Source organism: Myotis davidii, unplaced genomic scaffold (genome assembly GCF_000327345.1).
Source record: "Myotis davidii unplaced genomic scaffold, ASM32734v1 scaffold290, whole genome shotgun sequence".
Taxonomy (NCBI): domain Eukaryota; kingdom Metazoa; phylum Chordata; class Mammalia; order Chiroptera; family Vespertilionidae; genus Myotis; species Myotis davidii.
In genome coordinates this window covers 2,474,908-2,496,233 of record NW_006285049.1, presented here as the reverse complement: position 1 = coordinate 2,496,233, position 21,326 = coordinate 2,474,908, and the positions used below count along the sequence as shown (strand labels likewise).

Genomic DNA, 21,326 nt, shown 5'->3' with positions numbered 1-21,326 from the left:
GAAGAAGGCCTGGGTGCCCAGAGCCCAGTTTTATCAAAAATGGGCCACAATGGGACCTAATAAGGCCTCTTAGGTCATGATAAGGTATCTAGATTTTGTTCTGCCCACAATAGGAAGCCACAAGGGTTTTACACAAGACAGTGAGATCATCTGATTTAATATTTTTAGAAGATGACTCTGGGCTCTGTGCAGAAGGCAAGAATCGAAGCAGTATCAGGTTATCACTGTGGTTCAATGAGATGATTGTAGTTGGAGCTGGAAATGGAGAATAGTGCATGAATTTAGGCTGTCTTGGGAAAGAGATGACAGGACTTGCTGATGGATGGAGTATTGGAAGGGAGTAACACGGAGTAAGAGGAATCTTTAAAGATCTTTAAAGAGAGGAATCTTTAAAGAGAATGATCTTTAAATTAGACTAGCAGCTGTATAAACCAAGGTGATGAAGACAAGAGGAGAAACAGGTGTGTGGGACAAGAGGGTGGGGAGGAACTAAAAGCTTAGTTTGGGGCATATTAGGTTGGAGATGCTGCTGGACACCCAAGTAGAAAGCACAGCAGCCAGTGGGCTCCATAAGCCTGAAGCTTGATGGGTACATCTGGGTTGGGATTCCAAATCTGCTGATCATCTGCAAATGTTGACATCTCAAGAGTGGGGAATAGGATAGAAAAGCAGGAGCAAGTGAGTGTGGAAGGATGGTGGGGGTAGGGGAGGGAGAAGGCAAGAGGAGAGGAGAGGAGGGGAGGGGAGGAGAGGGAAATAAGTGAGTGATTAAGGTGGGAAATCTACCCAGAGAGTCCACCCAGGAGAGGGTGTGCGATAGAGGCTGAGAGGAACGTGAGAGGTTGAAGACAGTGCTGAGAGGTCAAGTCAGATAAATGCAGCAAATGACTGGATTTGGCCGAAGGGAGGTCATTAATAACTTTGATAGAACCCTTTCAGTGGTGTGATGGGGTGGAAAGCTCAACTATGGGAAGTTGAGAGACTGAGGACTGAGAGGGTGACTCTAGACAACACTTTCAAAATGTTTTCTTGTGGGAAAATGAGTCTTTAGCAATTAGGAGAAGGTCAAGGAAGAGTAGTTTTGCTTTCTTTGATAGAGTTTGTTGATAGAATTGGGGAGAGAAGGGCTGGGTGCTGAGCAAGGTTCTGAGAAGGTGACTGGGATGGGATATGGGCACAAGCGGAAGATGAAGTTGGCTTGAGGGAGAAGCCAGGTCATCTGCTGTGACCACAGGGAAGGCAGGGCACCCGGAAGAGACAGGCCAGGCAGGTTGGATGGCAGAGTTGATAGCTCAGGGAAGGGTGAGAGAGGCCTCAGCTAGAGTGTAAGGAAGGGAGGAAGCAGGCAGAGAAGCCGGGAAGTGCTTCCTAGCAGAGGGGAGCAGTGAACAACCAAGGGACATGTAGGCAGGTCACAGGCACTGTGGGGAGCCCATCCATGTTTGTGATTATGAGTTAAAGTGAGACTAGTTCCTATACTTTCATTTCATCACTTTCAGCTCCTCAGATAGGCTAACAGTTGATGATATCATGGTCAGACTTTTGACCTGGAGCAAAGGTGCATCAGGGCTGTACATTCCTGGCATCTGAGGGATCAGAGCGGGCCTGAGGCCATACTGTGAAGCTTATTGTAGGAGTCGCCACATCTCTCCCAGCATCCTTTTCTCTCTTCTTCTTCCAGAGTACAGTTGTTTTGTCCAGGTGTTCACCAGTTTATGAGATTCACGGGAATCGGAAACTAAATTCATCTTCAATTCGGCTATGGGTGCTGGCATTTTAAACCATACCAACCAGATGGAAGGAGAGGACCTGATTTCATGGGTGGATTCCTGTTTTTTCTCTCTCCCACTTGGCGAGAAGAAAACCTGATATCCCAGCTGTTGGAAACAGGCTGTGGCTAACGGTGTGGAGAGTTGGGAATAATCTGGGACCCTGGTGACAGTAAGTCCCTGACTCAACCAGTCTTAGAGCTTGTCTATGGATGGATGGATGGATGGATGGTGGATGGATGGGATGGATGGTGGATGGATGGTGGATGGATGGACACACAGAGATGGACATTGGGAATAATCTGGGACCCTGGTGACAGTAAGTCCCTGACTCAACCAGTCTTAGAGCTTGTCTTGCTTCTAAACTTCCTGTTATTTGAAATAATAAAGCCCCCCTCCCATCCCTACACCTTTCCCTTTAAACTAGCTGAGTCAGGATTTCTGTTACTTGCAGCAGCAGAAGCATCCTCATGGGCACACTGTTTTTCTGGATTTACAGTATGTGAGAAATCTTCAACACTGGATTGACCGATGCTTGCCTTGCTCTCAATTGAACATACTGTCTAATGACAGAGCAAAGGCTCGTGTCCAGGAAATGGGACTGGGGTCGCTGGGGCACTTCTGCTCCCACAGTTTAGGTTAACCAAGAGGCAGATATGTTTGTCCACAAACTGGTCTGGCCAGTGGTGCTTGTTTTTGTATTTATGTAAACAAATGAAATGTGAATGAGGAAAAGAACTGCTGTTATGTAAAATCCAAACTGAATTACACTTGTAGTAATAGGAAAGGGAAAGTCGCTTAAAACAAAAACAAAATCTTGGAGTTTGGTATGGGGGAGACATATGTAAAATAATTGGTGAGTTTTGTTTAATCTAGAAGATTCTGAACTCAGATTGTTTCCCAACTGTCTTTGCATTCTCTCTCCACTTTAAAGATGCTGGGACTGGAAACCATCAACTTTTATTCTTAGAAGATCACACAGAACTCCAATCAACTCTCCCGTACTTAAAGAAGAGGCTTTGTTCCTTCAAAACATTGTCAAATGAAGGTAGATTTGCATGTTTTACTTTAATAAAATACTCAGAGTGGTTTCCAACTTTACTGTTTCTCTACTTCAACTGAACAACTGCTCTGATTTACCCAACTAGCTGCCAGTCTGGGGGCTTCCAACTAGACGTGTCCACTGTTCCCCTTCAGCTTCCCCCATGGGATCAGCCTACTGCCCCCCAACTCTCTCCTAACTCTACATCATCAGCTCCTATTTTTACAAAATCATAATTGCAATAACAAGGGTACCTTTCATTTTCATAAAAGGTCTGGAAGGATCTACCCTAAAGTGTTAACTGCTATTTCTGCATGAAGAGATTTCGATTTTTTCTTATCTCCATGCACGTGACTAATAATACTGTGAACTGGTATTGACTTGGCGAGAAACCTTGTTGTACATGAAGCAGAGCTGCATGCAAACGTGAGCTCAGCTGTACACCAAGCACCTCAGATTCAGAGAGAGAGTAAAGTTGGGCAAAGGGCCCTGGAGCAGAGGTTGCAAGACCTGATCTCTTCATCCTGACTTGATGACAACTGGTTTGGAGCTTGAAGAAAGTCATTTGCCATCTGGGTCTCTCTCCCTTCTTAGAACAGAGCAGCCAAGTGATGGGGCCAGATCCTCCCAAGGTTGGCTGGTGCACAGGAAACAACAGGCTACATCACCCTTGCGGAACACTGTTCAGCCGTTGAACTCAAGCATCTAAAGGCTTATGAACCATGTTTTGTTTTAATAGAGAGTTAGCACTTCCCCCTCCATTTATAAACGTCATTATAGAAACTTGGGAATATATAGACTAACACAAAGGGAAGAAAAAAATATGTTAAAATCCCACCCCTTGCCCTAACCGGTTTGGCTCAGTGGATTGTGCATCGGCCTGTGGATTGAAAGGTCCCAGGCTTGATTCCGGTCAAGGGCATGTACCTTGGTTGTGGGCAAATCCCCAGTGCGGGGTGTACAGGAGGCAGCTGATTGATGTTTCTAACTCTATCCCTCTCCCTTCCTCTCTATAAAAAAAAAATCAATAAAATATATTTTTAAAAAAAATCCCACCCCTTGAAAGGAGTTCTAGTCTAGAGATCTCCAGAGGCTGAAGCCTACTATTCTGAAAGTGCAGAGGAGGAGAGAGGGCAGGGTCACTGCAACCCCCTCCTGTTTTTTGTTTTGTTTGTTTGTTGTTTGTTTTTTCACTTCCCTGTTGTGCAGCGGAGAGTTACAGACTTTGACTCAGAAGTGGGGTTCAAATAGTTTTAACTCTGCCATATTGACTTGACACTACTGTCCCAACTTTCTTTTTTAATTTTTATTCTTAATTGTCGTAAAAATACAAATAACAAAATGTACTGTTTTGTTATGTATATTCACGTTGTTGTATAACCAATCTCCAGAACATTTCACCTTGCAAAGCCAAAACTCTGTGCCCATTCAATGACAACTCCTCATTCCCCTCCCCCCAGCCCCTGGCAAACATTATCTACTTTCCATTTTGTGAATTTGACTACTCTAGGCACCTCATGCCAGTAGAATCACATGGCGGTTTTCATTTGTGACTGGTTTATTTCACTTACATAACGCCTTCAATGGTCATCCATGTTGTAGAATGTGTCAGAATTTCCTTTTTTATGGCTCAATAGGACTCCATTGTATAGATGGACCATGTTTTGTTTATCCATTCATCTGTCGATGGGCACTTGGGTTACTTCCACCTTTTGGTTATTGCAAATAATGCTGCTCTGAACTTGAATGTACAAACAGCTCTTAGGTACCCTGGTTTCCATGGCTTAACCCCTTGAGTTTCCCTATCCTTTGCTGTAAAATGGGTAAAAGAAGAACACCTGCCTTCCACAACCCACAAGGAGGGTACTAGTAAAACAGTGAGGGCCAGGAGCAGGAGTGTTCACACTGTACAGAGCAGGAGTGGGGATTAGACAGGGCACACTGGCGCCCGCTGGAAACGCGTGGTAGGACTGATAAGGCTTGGAGAGACAAGAAAGACCTGCAGCTATTCCCACGTGAGCACCCATCCTCCGCCAGCCCCAAGGAGCCCCCCAGCCTGGCCCTCCCATTGCTCTAGCTTTCCTCCTTGTCTTTCGTTTGGTTGCCTGGCTTCTTTGTAAAGCTCTTCTTCCCTTCCTCTCTGCCTGGAAAAGTCTATTACTTTTCAAGGCCTTCTTAAGCAAGTGTCCAGTCTACAAAGCGTCTCTCTGGGAACGTAGGCATGTTCTGTATCACACTGAGAAGTAAAGCCATCTCGACCTGAGTCACCAAAGTCAGATTATCTGAGTGTATACGTAAATTATAGAACTTGGTAAAGCAACTCTTTCAGAAGCATAGGGTTCAGGGGGCTAAATCCTATCCTCATGGCCCAAGAGACATGTCTCTAAGGTGTCCTGTTTGCTTCCAGAACTCTATTGACTCAGGGGACTTAGGTCTGTAATTCCCCCAGTTCTAATCTTTCATAGGCCTTTGAGGTTCCTATTAACCAAGACACAACAATGACAATAGTGTCTTCATGTTGAAGCACTTGCTGGTTTACAAACCATTTTTATGTGCATTGTTCTCTCTGAGTCTCACAGTCCTTTGAGGTGGGCAGACAGGGGTCAGCACTTCTACTTCAGAGATGGAGAAGCAGGAGCTCAGAAGCACAGCCTGATGCCAAGAAGCCAAAACGGGATCATGCTTTCTGTCTCCTGCTTATGTGGCCCTTACAGGTGGAGACGTGATCGGGGTGATAAGCTGGGGGTCACCAAGGCCTCATCCGGGAGCTGCTCCCAAGTCAAAGAAATGGAGGGGATTGGAGTGGCTCAGGCTTTTCGGTTCTAACTCATGATAAAACAACAATGTAGATATAGAGACATACGAGTGTATAAGAATGTGTGCATAAGGAGAGAAAGAAGCAAAAATATTTCAAATATGAGAAAAAAGGAAAAACGAATAATGCCTGATTGATTGCAGACTGGCACTATCAGGTACATCTTGGAGTTAATTAAATTTGTAGGTAGCCATATTTGAAAGGCTCTCTGGAAGATTTATAATCCGGACTTTATCAACATGCTTAAACTATTAGCAAAAGAAAAGGCATTTTCTGTTGTTTAAAATGATGCCTTGACCTGTTGGACAAAAAAATCCATCACCTGTAAGTAGCTTGCTGCATTGCCATTAGGAGGAGTTCATGCTGTGAGAAAAATATAATTATGGCAGCTCTGAAGATGTGACCTTTTCGAGTCCCTCTGAAATGAAAGGATGTAAAAGGATTTAGCCACCTCACTAAGATGCCTGCTGCTGTTTGTTTCTGTTCTGCTCCATTCATTACAACTAACTACTCCCATGTAAATAAACAGTCACATGATCCAAGGCTTTGTGCTAGTTAATTAGAATATGTGCTCCATTGTCCACAATCCCCTTAGCTCCCTCTCTCACGGCTGTCAATGCTAAAGCAGTGGCTCGTGTTTTCATCTCGCTCAGAAACAACATCTCCTTCTTTTGTTGCTCCTGTAAAATGGCAAGACCAGCACTTACCAAAGGGTGACGTCTGCAAATTCCTGCGTCTTCACTTGAGTTCGAGGAAAATGAAATCCCACAAGTTTTCTTTGAGTGTGACTGAGAGATTGTCTATCTTACCTAGATCTCCAGTTCATTAGAAACTTTTCCCCAATGGACAGCGCTATTTGTGAGTGGTCCCTGCTCAGAGGAAGTTAAATGTTGGGAGTTGCTTTTCTTCAGAAATCCCCAGGGGCCTGCAGAGTGCCACGAAATTGGCTGTGGCTGTGCCTCTAATGTCTGAGACCAGCATTGCCTCAAGGCCACAAAGAGTCTAATCTGGGTGCTCCATGGGGACTCCGCAATGTTTGCAAATATTTGGGTTTGTCACATGGGGGGAAGAGGTGCTGCTGCCTCTAGTGGGTGGAGGTCAGGGGTGCAACTACACATCCTACGAAGTACAGGACAGCCCCTCACAACAGAGTTATCTGACCTGTATTAGTTTGCTAGGGCTGCAGTAACAAAGTACCATTGGATGCCTTAAACAGCAGGAAGTTATGTCTCACAGTTCTGGAGACTAAAAGTCTAAAAACCAGGCAGCATTGGTTCCTTCTGAAGCTGCGAGGGAAGCATCTGTACCAGGCCTCCCTCCTGGCTTGTAGATGGCTTGTCTTTCTATGTCTCTTCATACTGGCTTCACTCTATGTGTATCTCTGTGTTCAAATGTCTTGTTTTTATAAGTGGCCAGTCTTATAAAAGGTGGTGGATTAGGGCCTACCCTAATGACCTCATTTACCTCTGTAAAGACCTGATCTCCAAATAAGTTTGTGTTCTTAGGTACTGAGGTTAAGACTTCAACATATGAATTGGGGGGAGGACACAGCCTAAAATGGGTTAAATATCTTATGTAATTTATTGGATACTGTACTGAAAATGAAAACCAGAAAAGTAGGGTGGGTACTCACCATTAACATATACAGCTGAAAGCATTCCATTATGAAGTAAAACAATCCTAAGTCAACCATCATAAGTTGGGATCTTGTGTATAAAGAATGCTAATAGAGAGGAAATCTTTTAAAACAATTTCAAGTTATGGTGAACTGGAGATATGTTATACATTATAGAGGAATGTTCAAATATGAGCTACCAGATGAGTCTGACATGGGTTCATTTCCCACTCTGTCATTATTGCTGTGTAACTTTGGGAAAGTTAATTAACCTGTCTAAATCTTCCCCTCTGGTAAAAAGGAGAGATAATAAGAATATATACACTACAGATAGAGCTACAGTGAGGATTAAATGAAATAATGAATGAAGTGAGATTACCTTCCTAATGCCGTGACCCTTTAATACAGTTCCTCATGTGGTGGTGACCCCCAACCATAAAATTATTTTCATTGCTACTTCATAACTGTAATTTTGCTACTGTTATGTGTTGTAATGTAAACATCTGATATGCAGGATGTATTTTCAGGGGTTGCAACCCACAGGTTGAGAACCGCTGGTTTAATGCCTAGAATATAGAAGGTAAAGGAGGTTTGCTATTATCTATATACATAAAAGCCAAGCGACAGGCACAATAAAATGATCGGAATGACCAGAAAGACCAGAATGACCTGTCATGATGACGGGCACTGCAGCGGCCAACCAGCCTGATTGGGGCCCTGATCAGCCCTCCCCAACCTCCCACAGCCCCTCCCCCCAGCCAGCCCTACCCCCGATTGGCCCCCCATCTGGTCAGGGGCAGGGCCGGCCGGCCAACCGCCCGAGGCTCCTCCCCCCAGCAAGCCCCAGCCCAATTGGCCCCCATCAGGGAAGGCCAGACGGACCTCACCCGTGCACAAATTCATGCACCAGATTTCTAGTTATTAAGAGAAGAGAAGATAATGCCACCTTGACTTATTCATTCATGGAAGTGAAGGAATACTGCATTTTCAATGTACTAAGCATGCGAACGCAAGTGTGGGTAAGATTGTTGCAGTCTGGTGAAAAAGAGAAACAAGTAAATAAAAATAAGAGCTGTACATGAAGTGCCATAATAGAACTATACACAACCTTCTACAGAAGCATGAAGAAGAATTTATGGAAAAGTCCTTTGGGAAAATGTTCAGAAAATATAATAGAAACTTGAAATCATCACCTTAATTCATCCAAATGTGACTTTTAGACTCTATTATGAAAAAAGCATGCCCCTCCATCACTACTAGAACTAATACAGGGTGTTCAAATATTAAACGAAAAATGCAAGGCTTCCAGTCAAGATGGCACCATAGGTAAATGTGGTACTCCAGTCCTACCACAACCACATAAAAAATACAACTTATCTTCAGAACAACCTTCATTCAGAACCACCTAAAATCTAACTGAATGAAAGTCCTACAACTAGGGGAAAAGAAGAAGAAGCCACATCGAGACTGGTAGAAAAGGCAGAGGCCCAGAGTAGGCTGCTTAATCTACACCCATGTATGGCGGTTTTTAATCAGGAGGGAGATCTTCAATTCAGAAGTTCCCCTTGAGGAGCCGAAGAGTCCAACTTCATACCACACCCCTCAGCCCAGGGTTCCAATGCCAGGAAAAGAAGTCCCCATAATTTTGGGCTATAAGAACCAGCGGGGATTGAGGTGGAGTGACACAGAAGCTGCTGGAGTCCTGGGTAGTTCCTCTTAAAGGGCCACACATGCACTTACTTAGACTCACTCTGTCTGAGCTCAAACTCTAGGGCAGAAGTTTGAAAGGAACCAGTGACATACAGAGAAGAACTAAATTGTCTGGCATCAGGGCAAGAGCTGGTGGTGGGCAACTTTCTCCAAAACAAAAGTACTGATGGAAGTCATTGCTCCTTTGCTGAGCCCTCCCCATCACAGAGCTGACAAGCCAGCACCATATCTGAGTCTCCATCAACCTGCCTCACACTGTTGGCCCCACCCTGTGATTCCCTAAGACCTCACCCCACCCAACTTGTTGGTTTATCAAAGCCATTTCCAGTGGCTTTTCCATACAACTGGCCTCTCTTGTTTCATGCTTTGGACTTTCCTAAAATATCTCAAGCAAGCAGTAGGTGGCCCCAGTGTGCCCTGTTCTTCTCACTAAGTGGCCCCAAGCCTGGCACTAGCAGCAACCCGCCTTGGTTCACAGACCAGCCTCTCCTGGGCACCTCAAAGTCCAACACAAGTAGCAGTCATCTGCAGTCTGCTCGGTAGCTCATGCTGGGTGGCCCTAGGCAGGGCACAGGCAGTGGCTTACTTTGCAGCTCCTGGGAGGCCTCAGAACCAGTACACTCAGTAGACAGCTTTAGACCACACCAGATTACAACCCTACAACCTCCACAAGTGACACACTTATAGCCCTACAGAATACCTATTACACAAGGCCATCCTACCAAATCCAGAAGACAAAGCAGCTCTATCTAATGCATAGCACAACACTGGGAAGCAGCCAAAATGCACAGGCAAAGAAGAAACATGTCTCAGGTGAAAGAACAGAAGAAATTTTCAGAAAAAGAACTAAATGAAATGGAAGCAAGCAAACTATTAGATATAGATTCAAAACAATGTTTATAGAATATTCAAGGAACTTAATAAGAACTTCAACAGCATTAAAAAGAACATGGGAACCATAAAAAAGAACCAGTTAGATATGAAGGATAAACTAACTGAAATAAAAAATAATTTACAGGGAATCAACAGAAGCGGTTGCCAAAAATCAAATCAGCAATTTCAAATAGAGGAAGCAAAAAATACCCAATCAGAGCAACTAAAAGAAAAAAAGAATACAAAAATATGAAGATAGTATAAGGAACCTCTGGGACAACTTCAAGTGTACTAACATTCACATCATGGGACTGCCAGAAGGAGAAGAGAAGGAGCAAGAAATTGAAAACTAATTTGAAAAAATAATGACCTTACCTGTTGAAAGAAATAGACATACAAGTTCAGGAAGAGCTGAGAGTCCCAAACAAGATGAATCCAAAGAGTCCCACACCAAGACACATCATCATTAAAATGCCAAGGGTTAAAGACAAAGAGAAAATCTTAAAAGCAGCAAGAAAAAAAGCAGTTAGTTACCTATAAGGGAGCTCCCATAGACTGTCAACAGATTTCTCAACAGAAACTTTGCAGGTCAGAAGGGAGTGGCAAGAAATATTTAAAGTGATGAATGATAAGGACCTATGACCAAGATTACTCTACCCAGAAAGGTTATCATTTAGAATTGAAGTTCAGAGAAAGAGCTTCACAGACAAAAGAAAGTTAAAGGAGTTCATCACCACCAGACCAGTATTACAAGAAATGTTAAAGGTCTTCTTTAAGAAGAAGAAGAAAAAAGGGATTAAAAATATGAACAATAAAATGGCAATAAATACATATCTATCAACAATTGAATCTAAAAATAAAAATAAATGAAGAAGCAGAACAGAAATAGATTCATAGATGCAGAGAACATTTTGATGATTGCCAGATGGGAGGGGAGTTGGAGGCATGTGTGAAAAAAGGTGAAGGGATTTAGAAGTACAAATTAGTAGTTATAGCATAGTCATGTCAATATAAAGTACAGCATAGGGAATACAGTCAATAATATTATGTATGGTATCAGATGGGTACAAGATTTATCAGGATGATCACTTAGTAAGTTATATAATGTCTAATCACTGGGGTGTACACCTGAAACTAATATAATATTGTATGTCAATTATAATTGAAAAATAAAAAGTTATTAAATAACAGAAAAATGCAAAATGGAAGAGAGGAAAGAACAACATTTTTATAGCTAAGAAATAATTTGTTTTTGTGAAAAGAGAAATGATAAAACATGTGAAGTAATGATAAATTATTTCTAAATATTCCTGGGTAAACTAAGCAACTAAAAATTTTGTGTTTATTTCAGCAATAAATATGGGATGCCCCCCCCCCAAATGTATACACACTTTAACAGCTGATAACTTAATTTTCACTCCTGTTTAGTTTTAACTTATTTAAAATAATGGCTGAAGCTTTGAACAAAAAAAAATTATCCTAAAGTGCCACTATACTTTTTTTTATGGAAATACATAAAAGATAAAGTTTATGGTACAACACTGCAACAGTTGACGAATTGCGGGTGCACAAATACCAAACAAAATTATTCTTGATGTTTGTGATTCCATTGCTTTCTATTATCAGCAGTGCCCAGACCAGAATGGTCATCAGTTTGAAAACAGGCATTGACAAGAAAAATGATTTTTTTCTGTAGATTCTTTTAAATTCTAAAAATGAACTGTACATGAATAAATACTGACTTTATAATCATTCAAAGTGTGTACACATTTTTGGGGGCACCCCGTATGAAAGATAGTCTGGGAAATCCCATTCATGTTGCAAAGACAGTAGGACTGAAAAATTTTCAATAACGTTACTTTTAGAAAGAAAATAAGAATTTTTAAAATTACTGAAACATAGTACTTATGAAATAAAGTGTGCCAGCTTTGTGCACAACTGTATGTATCTCATTGCTTAGAACTATGGCATGAGGTAGATTCTGAAGAGGCTGTTGAATAAATTGATTGTTTCTCAGCCAAAAGATTACAAATAAGCTCAGATGATTGGCAGGAAGTCACCTTTGAAAATCTTTACATTATAAAGGAATCTGGAATGTCACAGTGGAACTACCAGGGCCAGAGAATTTCTTTCCAGCCTTTGGGTGCTTGCTTAACATCATTAGGTGGTTAGACTAACCTGTTTTGAGGCCCCACTACTGCGGGGCCTGGGATGCCAGAGGCTAAGGTTGCCTGCTTTAGTGGGAGGAGGTACGGGTATTTGCCGCAACTGAGGGAAGCACAGGGACGCGGAATCCAGATGGAGGGAGCTGGCCATAAACTTCTGAAGAAATAACACATTTTTGTTTATTGAAGTCTTTTCCACATCTACCCATCATTCAACAATCACTCTGTAAGCACTTACAGTGTGCCAGGCAGATCTGGGGCTGGAAAGAAAATATTGTGTAAGACGGTGCCATTTCTGGGAGCCTTAAGGTCTGGTTTGAGGACACATTGTAAATCACAAGTGCAGTGAAGGGTGAGAGATATGCTGGAGGCAAGCCTGGCATAGGCAAGGGATTATATAAGGGGAAGGTTTAGAGGTAGGAAAGGACCAAGTTTTCCCTCCTCCCTTCCCCTCCCCCTCTGCAATGGGAAACGCCCTGTCGGGTCCACCGGGCAGCCTGGTTTCCCCACCAGAAACCCCACAGGCCCAGGGAACAGGGCAGAGGACTCAAGCTCGGATCTCTGGAAGTTCAGTTTGCCGAAAAATAAATTGTCACATCATCAATTTACCAAGTTTACCATTTTACCAAAAGAAAAATTTTCTTTTGATTATTTATAGCCTTTTGTCTTCAATGGCACAATTTTAGTAGTTTGGGAGTATTTCTATAGTTTTCATTAACAAGGTTTCATTTTTGTCTTCATAGTAGCATTTAAAGAAATCATTAAGTGTTTTTCAGTGCATTAAAATTCAGAAATCATTTCATAACTAAAATGTCAGTGCTTACTTTCCACAAGATTTTTTTCAGTTTATACTGATTTCTTTAATGCTTTTTTTTTGTTTTGCCAATATTTTAGCATATTTGTGATTGTTCTGTCAATTTCTCAAGTACTTTATGAATCCTACTTTTCTAACAATTAAATAATTCAAATTTACAGTGTGATATAGTCGTTTCTGTAACTTCCAGTTTATTACTCACTTTATCAGTCTCTTTAGCATTTAAGGATTTTTTAAAAACCATTAAAACAAAATTTTTTCACAATTTTGTGTTTACATTTAGTGAATATCAAACTTGAGGCCTTAGTCCTGGAAATCACTCTAATACACTCTTATGGGCATCCTCATATCCTTTTCCTAATGACTTGGTTTATTTTATTTTAATTGGCCCTTATTAGAGATTTAAAATATTATTATTTCTTATAGTTTGAACTAGAATTAATTTTTTCAGGTGCTTTTGAATTTAAATTTAAGTAACTCTGAATTAAATAACTGAAAATCCCTAGTTAAAACTTCATCCCTTTTTCTTAAGCCTTTACCACTATATTATATTTTGATTTAATGTAATATAAATTTTTAATTATTAGAAGTTCAAATTTAAGGCTGATATACCATTCAAGGAATTGGGAAAGAATGGCAAACATTGAAAAATAGAAAAATGGCATTCAAATTATTAAAAGAGACAATAGTAAAATTTAAAAGTTAGATAAGTTGGTAATTGGAAAATCAAAATACAGTGAAGTGATCTCAAACCAATTTCTATTTTACATCTCCAGCCATGCCTGGTTACATTTCCCTATATTATCAGCCAGAATGTGCACCAGATAACAGTGCTGAATGATTCAGATACAATATGGTCAGCATTACAAAACACACCCAATTTGCAAAATTTAGCTCTGTAGACTTCCCCTCTTTTCCTGAAATAGCTCGTGTTACCTTCCTAGCAATCTCAATAAGCAGGTAGATGTTGTCTAGCCCCAGAAGACTCATGAGACTAAAGGACATCTCCAAGGCCTCACTGATAGTAACAGGCTATGGGCTCAAATTTGTGACTAGCTCTGGCTTTGCACCTGTAATTTGGAGCTGGGCACATGTGCAGGTGGAATAGGAAATTTTAGTGGCACCCTGACCAGAAGAAATACAATCCCACCTGCCGGTTCTAGTCTGAAATGTCCTCCTTCGAATTTGATCTCCTCTTAAAATACAAATGCCCTGGAGAGAAGCCTCCCAGGGCACCCATGCTCACCCAAGTTCCAGTACCAATACATTACTTCAGGCCTCAAGTGAATTGTTGCACCTGATCCTCCCAGGCTGCTAGGAAAGTCCAGGATTCTCAGTAATGGTGGCCATGCTCTCAGCCAGGCTTTAGCCAGCTCCTCTTCTGGGAGCTGACCACTCAAGTGGGAATGAATTGTGTGGGGATTCTTTAAAGTTTAAGGATGTGGGAGGAGAGGTTATGTCTGAATCCTGCCCAGCAGGACCTCTCCAGAGAGGAGCTGCTGGAGAATTTCAAGACCTGGGACTCGCTGGTGTTTCTAATTTTCAAAGAGGCTGTGATTTCTGGATTGTAAGAACCCTGGGGCCTGCTTTCCCAAAGGGCTAAGAGAGAGTTCCTGATACTGACCGATGGAACCTTGGCGTAATTAGCATTTTCTGTCTGCTGTGTCAGAGGACAACACCCAGACCAAGAAAGATCCATCCAATCTAGAATGTATGTCTATGCAGTGCAGATGTGTGCAAGACCTTCCCACTACTCTCTTCTGCATTCAGGGAATGCTGGGTACCCTATGATCACCCAAGCCATGAATTTGGTCTTCCCTGTGGGAACTGCCCCTCCCTCCCATCTCCAGAGCTGTCCTCTACTCCCAGCCAGCCCGTTTCATCTTCTCAGGATCTGGCTCTCTAATAAAGCTAGCCTGATGAACAAGCCAGGCTCCCCTGGCAGTCACACTCCTGTGTTTTTAGCAGGAGTCATCCACAAATCACTCAATAGTCAGACCCTGACCAGGTTAGCATGCAAAAGAGGGTCCAGAGGTGGAGTCAGAACTCTTAGCCCCACCATGTATGAGGCCCAACCTAGACAAGTTCTCTCAGAGCCTCAGTTGCCCCATCTGTTAAATGGGAACCAGGTGAGACCACAGTTTAGCTCTATGTATGGCACAGCGAAGGGCACTTCATAAACAGCAATGACCAAATAACATATTTACAACCGTAGGGTCCACAACACCAAAAAAGTACGAGGCAGTACTAGCATTGTTCTCAAGTAGAAACCTTAGTCACTGAGGCAGAGCAAGTGGGAGATATATTTTAGTGGATGTGACTTTCCTAGAGCTCATTAGACCAATCATTCTATGGGACAGGGCGTGGTCCCCATCTGTGAGTAAAACTATCCTATTTCAACCTCTCTTATATCTTTGGGTCTATATCTAAAGAATCCCAAAGGTTAAAACTATGTGTGTGCCTTTCCTGAAAGAAAGGCCACTATGTTGTCTGTGTCTAAATTTTTGAGAATCAATTTGCTTGGGCCCACACCCACTTGTCAACCTATGGTCTTGCTAGCAGAATATAGAATTCCTTTAAAAAAATATTTTATTGATTTCAGAAAAGAAAGAAGTGTGAGAGAGATAGAAACATCAATGATGAGAAAGGATCATTGATAAGGCTGCCTCCCGTATGCTCCCTTCTGGGAATCGAGCCCACAACTCAGGCATGTGCCCTAACCAAGAATCAGAACTTGATCTCCTGGGTAATAGGTCGAAGTTCAACCACTGAGCCACACCGGCAGGGCTAGAATTCCTTTTTGAAAGTTCCTCTCATTTCACAATACTGTTCTCAGGAAATGTGAAAACACTAGTTGTACAAGAGAAGGAGAAATAGCCATCAGGGTGGAGATGGGAAAGAGCAGAGGGACTCAAGTCAGTGCCAAGCACAGAGACTGAAAGGGGGAGGAGGAGGCAGTGAGGAATGAGCAAACCAATAAGCTGGAAGCCGGCCAAGGCGGGGCCTCTCAGGGATTCTGTCAATCTGCACATCATGCCATTTTGTTTGCATTTCTGTTCCTTCTTAAGGCAATGATGCATATTTCATTTCATCTTTTACTTTCCCTATGGTTGAATTAGAAGAAGAGGAGAAATCTAGGCATGAAGGAAGAATTATTTTTTTCCCTCAGTGCTACATCTGCTAGAAGTTGAATATAAGTGAATTAATTGCAAAAATATCTGAAGGGAAGGCACATGTTTGTTCTTCAGTTTACTGGAGAGGGATGGCCAGGGCCTCATTCCAGCATTCTATCCTTGGTTGAAAAACAAGTACTCACCAGCAATGGGTGCCAACACTTAAACAAAAAAGAGGGAGTTTAATCTAAAATGATTATTTTTCTACTCCCAAATACCATTTCTCACTCAATGTAGAAGTATACTTATAACTCCTTAAGTTAAACACACACACACACACACACATTAAATATTTACCCTACTGCAGTTAAATTGTTAAGTATTAGAACAAACATATAGATAAGTGATTTAAACCTTTTTGGTGAAGAGGAAATCTATCGAGCAAATATATTTTGTTAAACTATTTGGTTTAGACTACAGAGAAATTGTCTTAAAACACAGAGGAGTTTCCTGCTTTCAGAAAATTTTCAGGGACACAATAAAAGTGTATTGGGCCAACAATTATTAGTATATGTATTAGTACTGATTGGTATATGGACTAAGTCTTTCTTCCTTCTTTTACAGTCAAGAACTTTTCCAACAGTGACATCCTCAGGCTAAAATCCTTTGACTGCTCTCCAGAGCTTCCAACCCACTTGGATTTTGTTTAAGAAGCATCTCAAACTTAACTTGTCCAAAACAAAACATTTGCTTAACACTCTCCCCAAACTTGTTTCTCTCCCGGTCGTCCCCCAACTCAGGAAATAGCAGCAACCCAGTTTTCAAGCAAAGGCCTAAAGAGTCATCCTTGATTCCTCCTTTTTTCTCTTCACCCTTGTAATTACTTCTCCATGGAGTCCATCAGGTGAACCTCTAAATATAATCAAAGTGGTCCTGGGGGCGTGGGGGTCAGGAGGAGTAGAATGTGGAACAGCATAGATTCAAACCCGGGAGCTGTTACTTGGGCTGGAGGCCACTGTCTGCCTGCCTGGACCCCAGGCCCACCAGCCTTTACAACCCAAGGCCAACCCTTCCTTCTCCACCTCCCTTGCCCTCAAATCTACAGCTTTTTCTTCATAGAGATAGTTGTTGAGCAAAAGAGTCCAGACACAAAAAATACACCCTGTATGTCTCCATTCATGGAAAGTTGAAAACAGGCCAAGCTGCTATCATCAGTGACTGGATGGAGTTTCCGGGGACTTCCAGGCAGCTGATCATTTTGCTTCTTGATCCAAATGCTGTGAAACAAATGTTCACTTCATGAAAATTCATCAGGCTGTACATTTAGGATTCATGCTAATTTCTGAATGCATATTGCACTTTAACAAAAAGTTTACTTAAACAAAAGTGTTACCTAGATGTTTGGGAAAGACTAACCAGCTATTTCCAGACTGAGGGTGTTTATAAACCATTAGAAACATCTGTATGTTGAAAATGTGTGAGTTGATCCATGGTGCCCAGAGATTCAAAATGCATCCTTTTTCAAAAACAAATGACTTTCCTCCAATAGGACAAAAATCACTCACAATTTTAATTCAACTGAAAGAAAAATAGCCATGAGTCACTGCTAAATTGTGAAGAGTTGTAAGAACGTTTAAGATGTGAGGAATATTACAGAAATTGGATAGAAACTCTCCAGCGTAGATGTCATGATGCATGTAACAGAGCCAGGATTCAGCCACACCTGTTGAAATTATCCGGAAACTGCCACTGAATCAGATTTTTCTTCTTGCATCTCACCACATGGCCTCTTCTTTTTCTGACTGTCCAAATGGGAAGGATGGAACCCAGAGGTACCCTAACCAGCCGTTTGCTGCCCTCCTTGTACGCAGCTTTAAAATAGCCCCCAGGTGGTCTGCCAAAGGTGGTGCCCTGGTCCGAGTCTGTTAGTCCGTTGGCTGCCAATAACCAAACAAACCTAGGTTTTCTGGCCCGATTGCCAGCAGGTACACTAAGCAGTTGCCTGTGTGGTGCAATTTTCATATGACCCAGCAATCCCTCTTCTGGGTATCTACCTGAAAAAATTGAAAACAGTTATGCCTAAAGATATGTGCACCCCATGTTCATTGCAGCATTATTTACAACAACCAAAACATGGAAACAACCTAAGTGTCCTTCAACAGATGTTTGGACAAAGAAGATGTGGCATATGTATACAACCGAATACTACTCAGTCATAAAAAATGATGAAATATTGTCAACGTGAATGGATCTTGAGAGTATCGTGCTAAATGAAGGAAATCAGACAGAAAAGGATAAGAACCGTGTGAATTCACTCATATGTGGTATAAAAACAAAAAGTAACAAACAAAACAATCAACCTCAGAGATACAGACAACAGAATGGTAGTTACTGGAGGGGAAGAGGCATAGTGGGGAGATGAAGAGGGTAAAGGGGATTGAATGTATGGTGAAGAGGGAGACTACACTGTGGGCGGTGAGCACACATGGAAATACAGATGTCGTATTGTGAAATTGCACACCTGAGTTTATATAATGCTACTAACCAATGTCACCCAAATTAGTAGATGATAGATAGATAGATTGATAGATAGATAGATAGATAGATAGATAGATAGATAGATAGATAGATAGATAGATAGATAGTTTTTTTAAAAAAAAGGACAGGACAATGCCCAAGGACAACCAGCCTCGAGTCCTGAATTGCACCATCAGTGCTTGTTGGCTGTGAGGCCCAACCTAGGCTCTTCCCTCTGCAGCACCCCTTGACCCTCCCCCCCCATACTCCTGGCTCAGATGGGACCTGCCACCAGTTCCTAGAACCCTCTGTGACCTGAGGCAGCACTGAGTTAACCAACTTATAACCTAAACTATTCTTAGAGCATCAGCAAAGGAGTAAAAAAAAAAATGGGGAGAGAGTTAGACGTTTGATTCATTCACTCAACAAATATTCATGGAGCACTACTTTGTCAGGCACTGGGAATATAGTAGTGTACTTATACCATTATATTTGAAAGATGTGAGACAGGCAATAAATAAAATTAATAGACACATTATATAGGATATTAGGAAGTAATGAAGTCTAATGAGAGAGAGGATGGGGGGAATGGGGTAGGTGGAAACTAGACACTCTAATAAGTGGTCAGAAAAAGTTTTTTTAAAAAAACAAAACACAGATATAGTAACCATGGGAAAATTTTGTCAGACCTGTGCATGCTTATTCTAAGGTTTAGTATTGTTGTATTTTGAATTGCCTGAAGGGGTGGGAGAAGTGAGCATTTGCAAATCCTAATCTGTCTGGGACTCAGTCAGGGCTCAGCGTGGTCGCCATCGTCCAACTTAGCCCTTGGGTCCCAGTTCTGATCACTGATGCCCACCATCAGCTATGCCCAGACCACACCCCTACACCATGGGCCCCCACGACTGATGAGATTCTTCAAATGCCCTGGTTCTGAATACCTGTTCCAACAATCTATCTGCGTCCAGTCCTCTCCTGATGCACCAGTTCTTACACCTGTGTTTCTGCCTTGGTGCCTCTTCTTCAGTTCCTAGTCTGGTTCCCTATTGAAAGAAACCCTGGGGCCAGGGCTGTGCTTTCTCCTTGACAGTACTCATCCCCAAAGTCTAAACACCTTCTTGAGTCCAGTCCATAGTGAAGCACCTTGGAATACACAGCCCGACTGGAGCTTGCTTGTCTGCCACTTCAGGGACATCCACTGATCACTGTCCATGTTAGGACAAGCCAGCTGTCCCCATGGTCCTCCAGATATGGGACCTGAACTTGCCATACCCTTGGAAATAACCTTTCTCCTTGAAACACTCCGCAACTGGCCTAGACCCCTGACCTCCTTCTCCCACCAGTGAGAAAGTCTAATTGCAGCACCCAGACCCTCCTCTCAGGCATTGCCTACAATAACTGGTCCTTTCAAATGCATGTCTACACTATCGTTCATTTTCTTCAGAGTTCTTTCAACAGCTTGTTAAAAACAGCTTTATTAGGGAATAATTTACTTTTAATGATTTTTTTTAGTAAATTTAGAATTGTGCACTGATTACCACATTCCAGTGCTAGAACATTTCCGTCACCCCCCTCAAAGACCCCTCTGTCCATTTGAGGTCTAAATTACCACATTCCAGTGCTAGAACATTTCCGTCATCCCCCCCCCAAAGACCCCCTCAGTCCATTTGAGGTCTATCCCTATTCCCACCCCCCAGTTCCAGGCAACCCCTATCCTACTTTCTCTCTCTATGGTTTTGCCTTTACTGGACATTTCCTGAACCTATAATATGTGACTGTCTGCACCTGGCCTCACTCACCGAGCATAGTGTTTTTGAGATGTGTCTATGTTGTAGATGTGTCAGGGGTTCATTTTTTTTATTGCATGGATACACCACGCAGTACTCATTCATTCATTCCTTATTCATTGATGGATATTTGCATGGTTCCTAGTTCAGAATAATGTAGCTCAATATGTATCCACAGATAAGTCTTTGCATGCACATATGTTTTCATTTCTATTCAAATTTTTGGGTTTTTCCTCTTTCAAATTCACTTCTAAGCGGGAAGAGATTTAGTCAATAATGCTTTGGCTTAAATTCCTCCAGCTTAAAAACTAAGGAGATTTAGGCAAAGAGAAATATGGGAGATGAATGGGTGGAAGAGGGGGATAGCAGTGACTTCATCTCCATAGGATGAAAAGAGAGAAGGCAGAGGCAACCATGGTCCAACTCACATGTTTTGCTCGGTAGTTTGCAGGTGAGAAAACATAAAGTGGCCTCTGAGAGAATATAGCTCCAATGCAATTGTCATATTTGATGAAAAAGTTAATCAATTGTTGAGATGTCTTAAATATGTGAATAATTCGCATGTGCTGATGGCAGATCTGGGTGTCACCCTTGACTTTCACTCTCTCATTCAGTCCACATCCAATCACCAAGTGTATCTCCTCAGTTCCCAAACTAGTTCAATGTTTCTCAAATTTCCTCCATTCCACACCATCACTCTAGTCCAGGCCATCATCTCCCTGCCGGCCACTGATCTCCTTGTTTGCTCACTGACTCTTGTCCACACCATTCTCCAAACACTTCCTGAATAGTCTGTCACTCCCCTGATAAAACTGATCACAATCCAGAGCTTGTGTCTTGGTTTTATCTCACTAGCAGCTCTCCCTCTCTACTCCCCACTACTAATTCCACTCTCTCTGCTTCAGCCTTTATAAAACCCTTTGTCTCCCAAATATCCTGTTTTTTTCTTCAGGCTTTTGACTTTCCTCCTTGACCCGCCAAATTCCTGCTCTTCCTCAGGTGTCACCTTAGATATCTCTTCTTTCTGGAGGCCTCCTCTGGCCCACAGGTGGGGCAGGCACCCTTCTTGGGTGCTCACATGGCGCCATCTTACCTCAGTCGTGACA

At 42.2% G+C, this 21,326-nt stretch overlaps 1 long non-coding RNA gene across 1 annotated transcript; it reads left to right on the top strand.

The window, feature by feature from the left end:
• The first annotated feature begins 1,693 nt into the window (after nt 1-1,693).
• LOC107181799 lies at nt 1,694-17,058 on the top strand. The gene is made up of 3 exons (XR_001512506.1): nt 1,694-1,941; nt 2,704-2,817; nt 16,541-17,058. It is a non-coding gene; the product is annotated as an uncharacterized LOC107181799 (long non-coding RNA).
• The last annotated feature ends 4,268 nt before the right edge of the window (nt 17,059-21,326 follow it).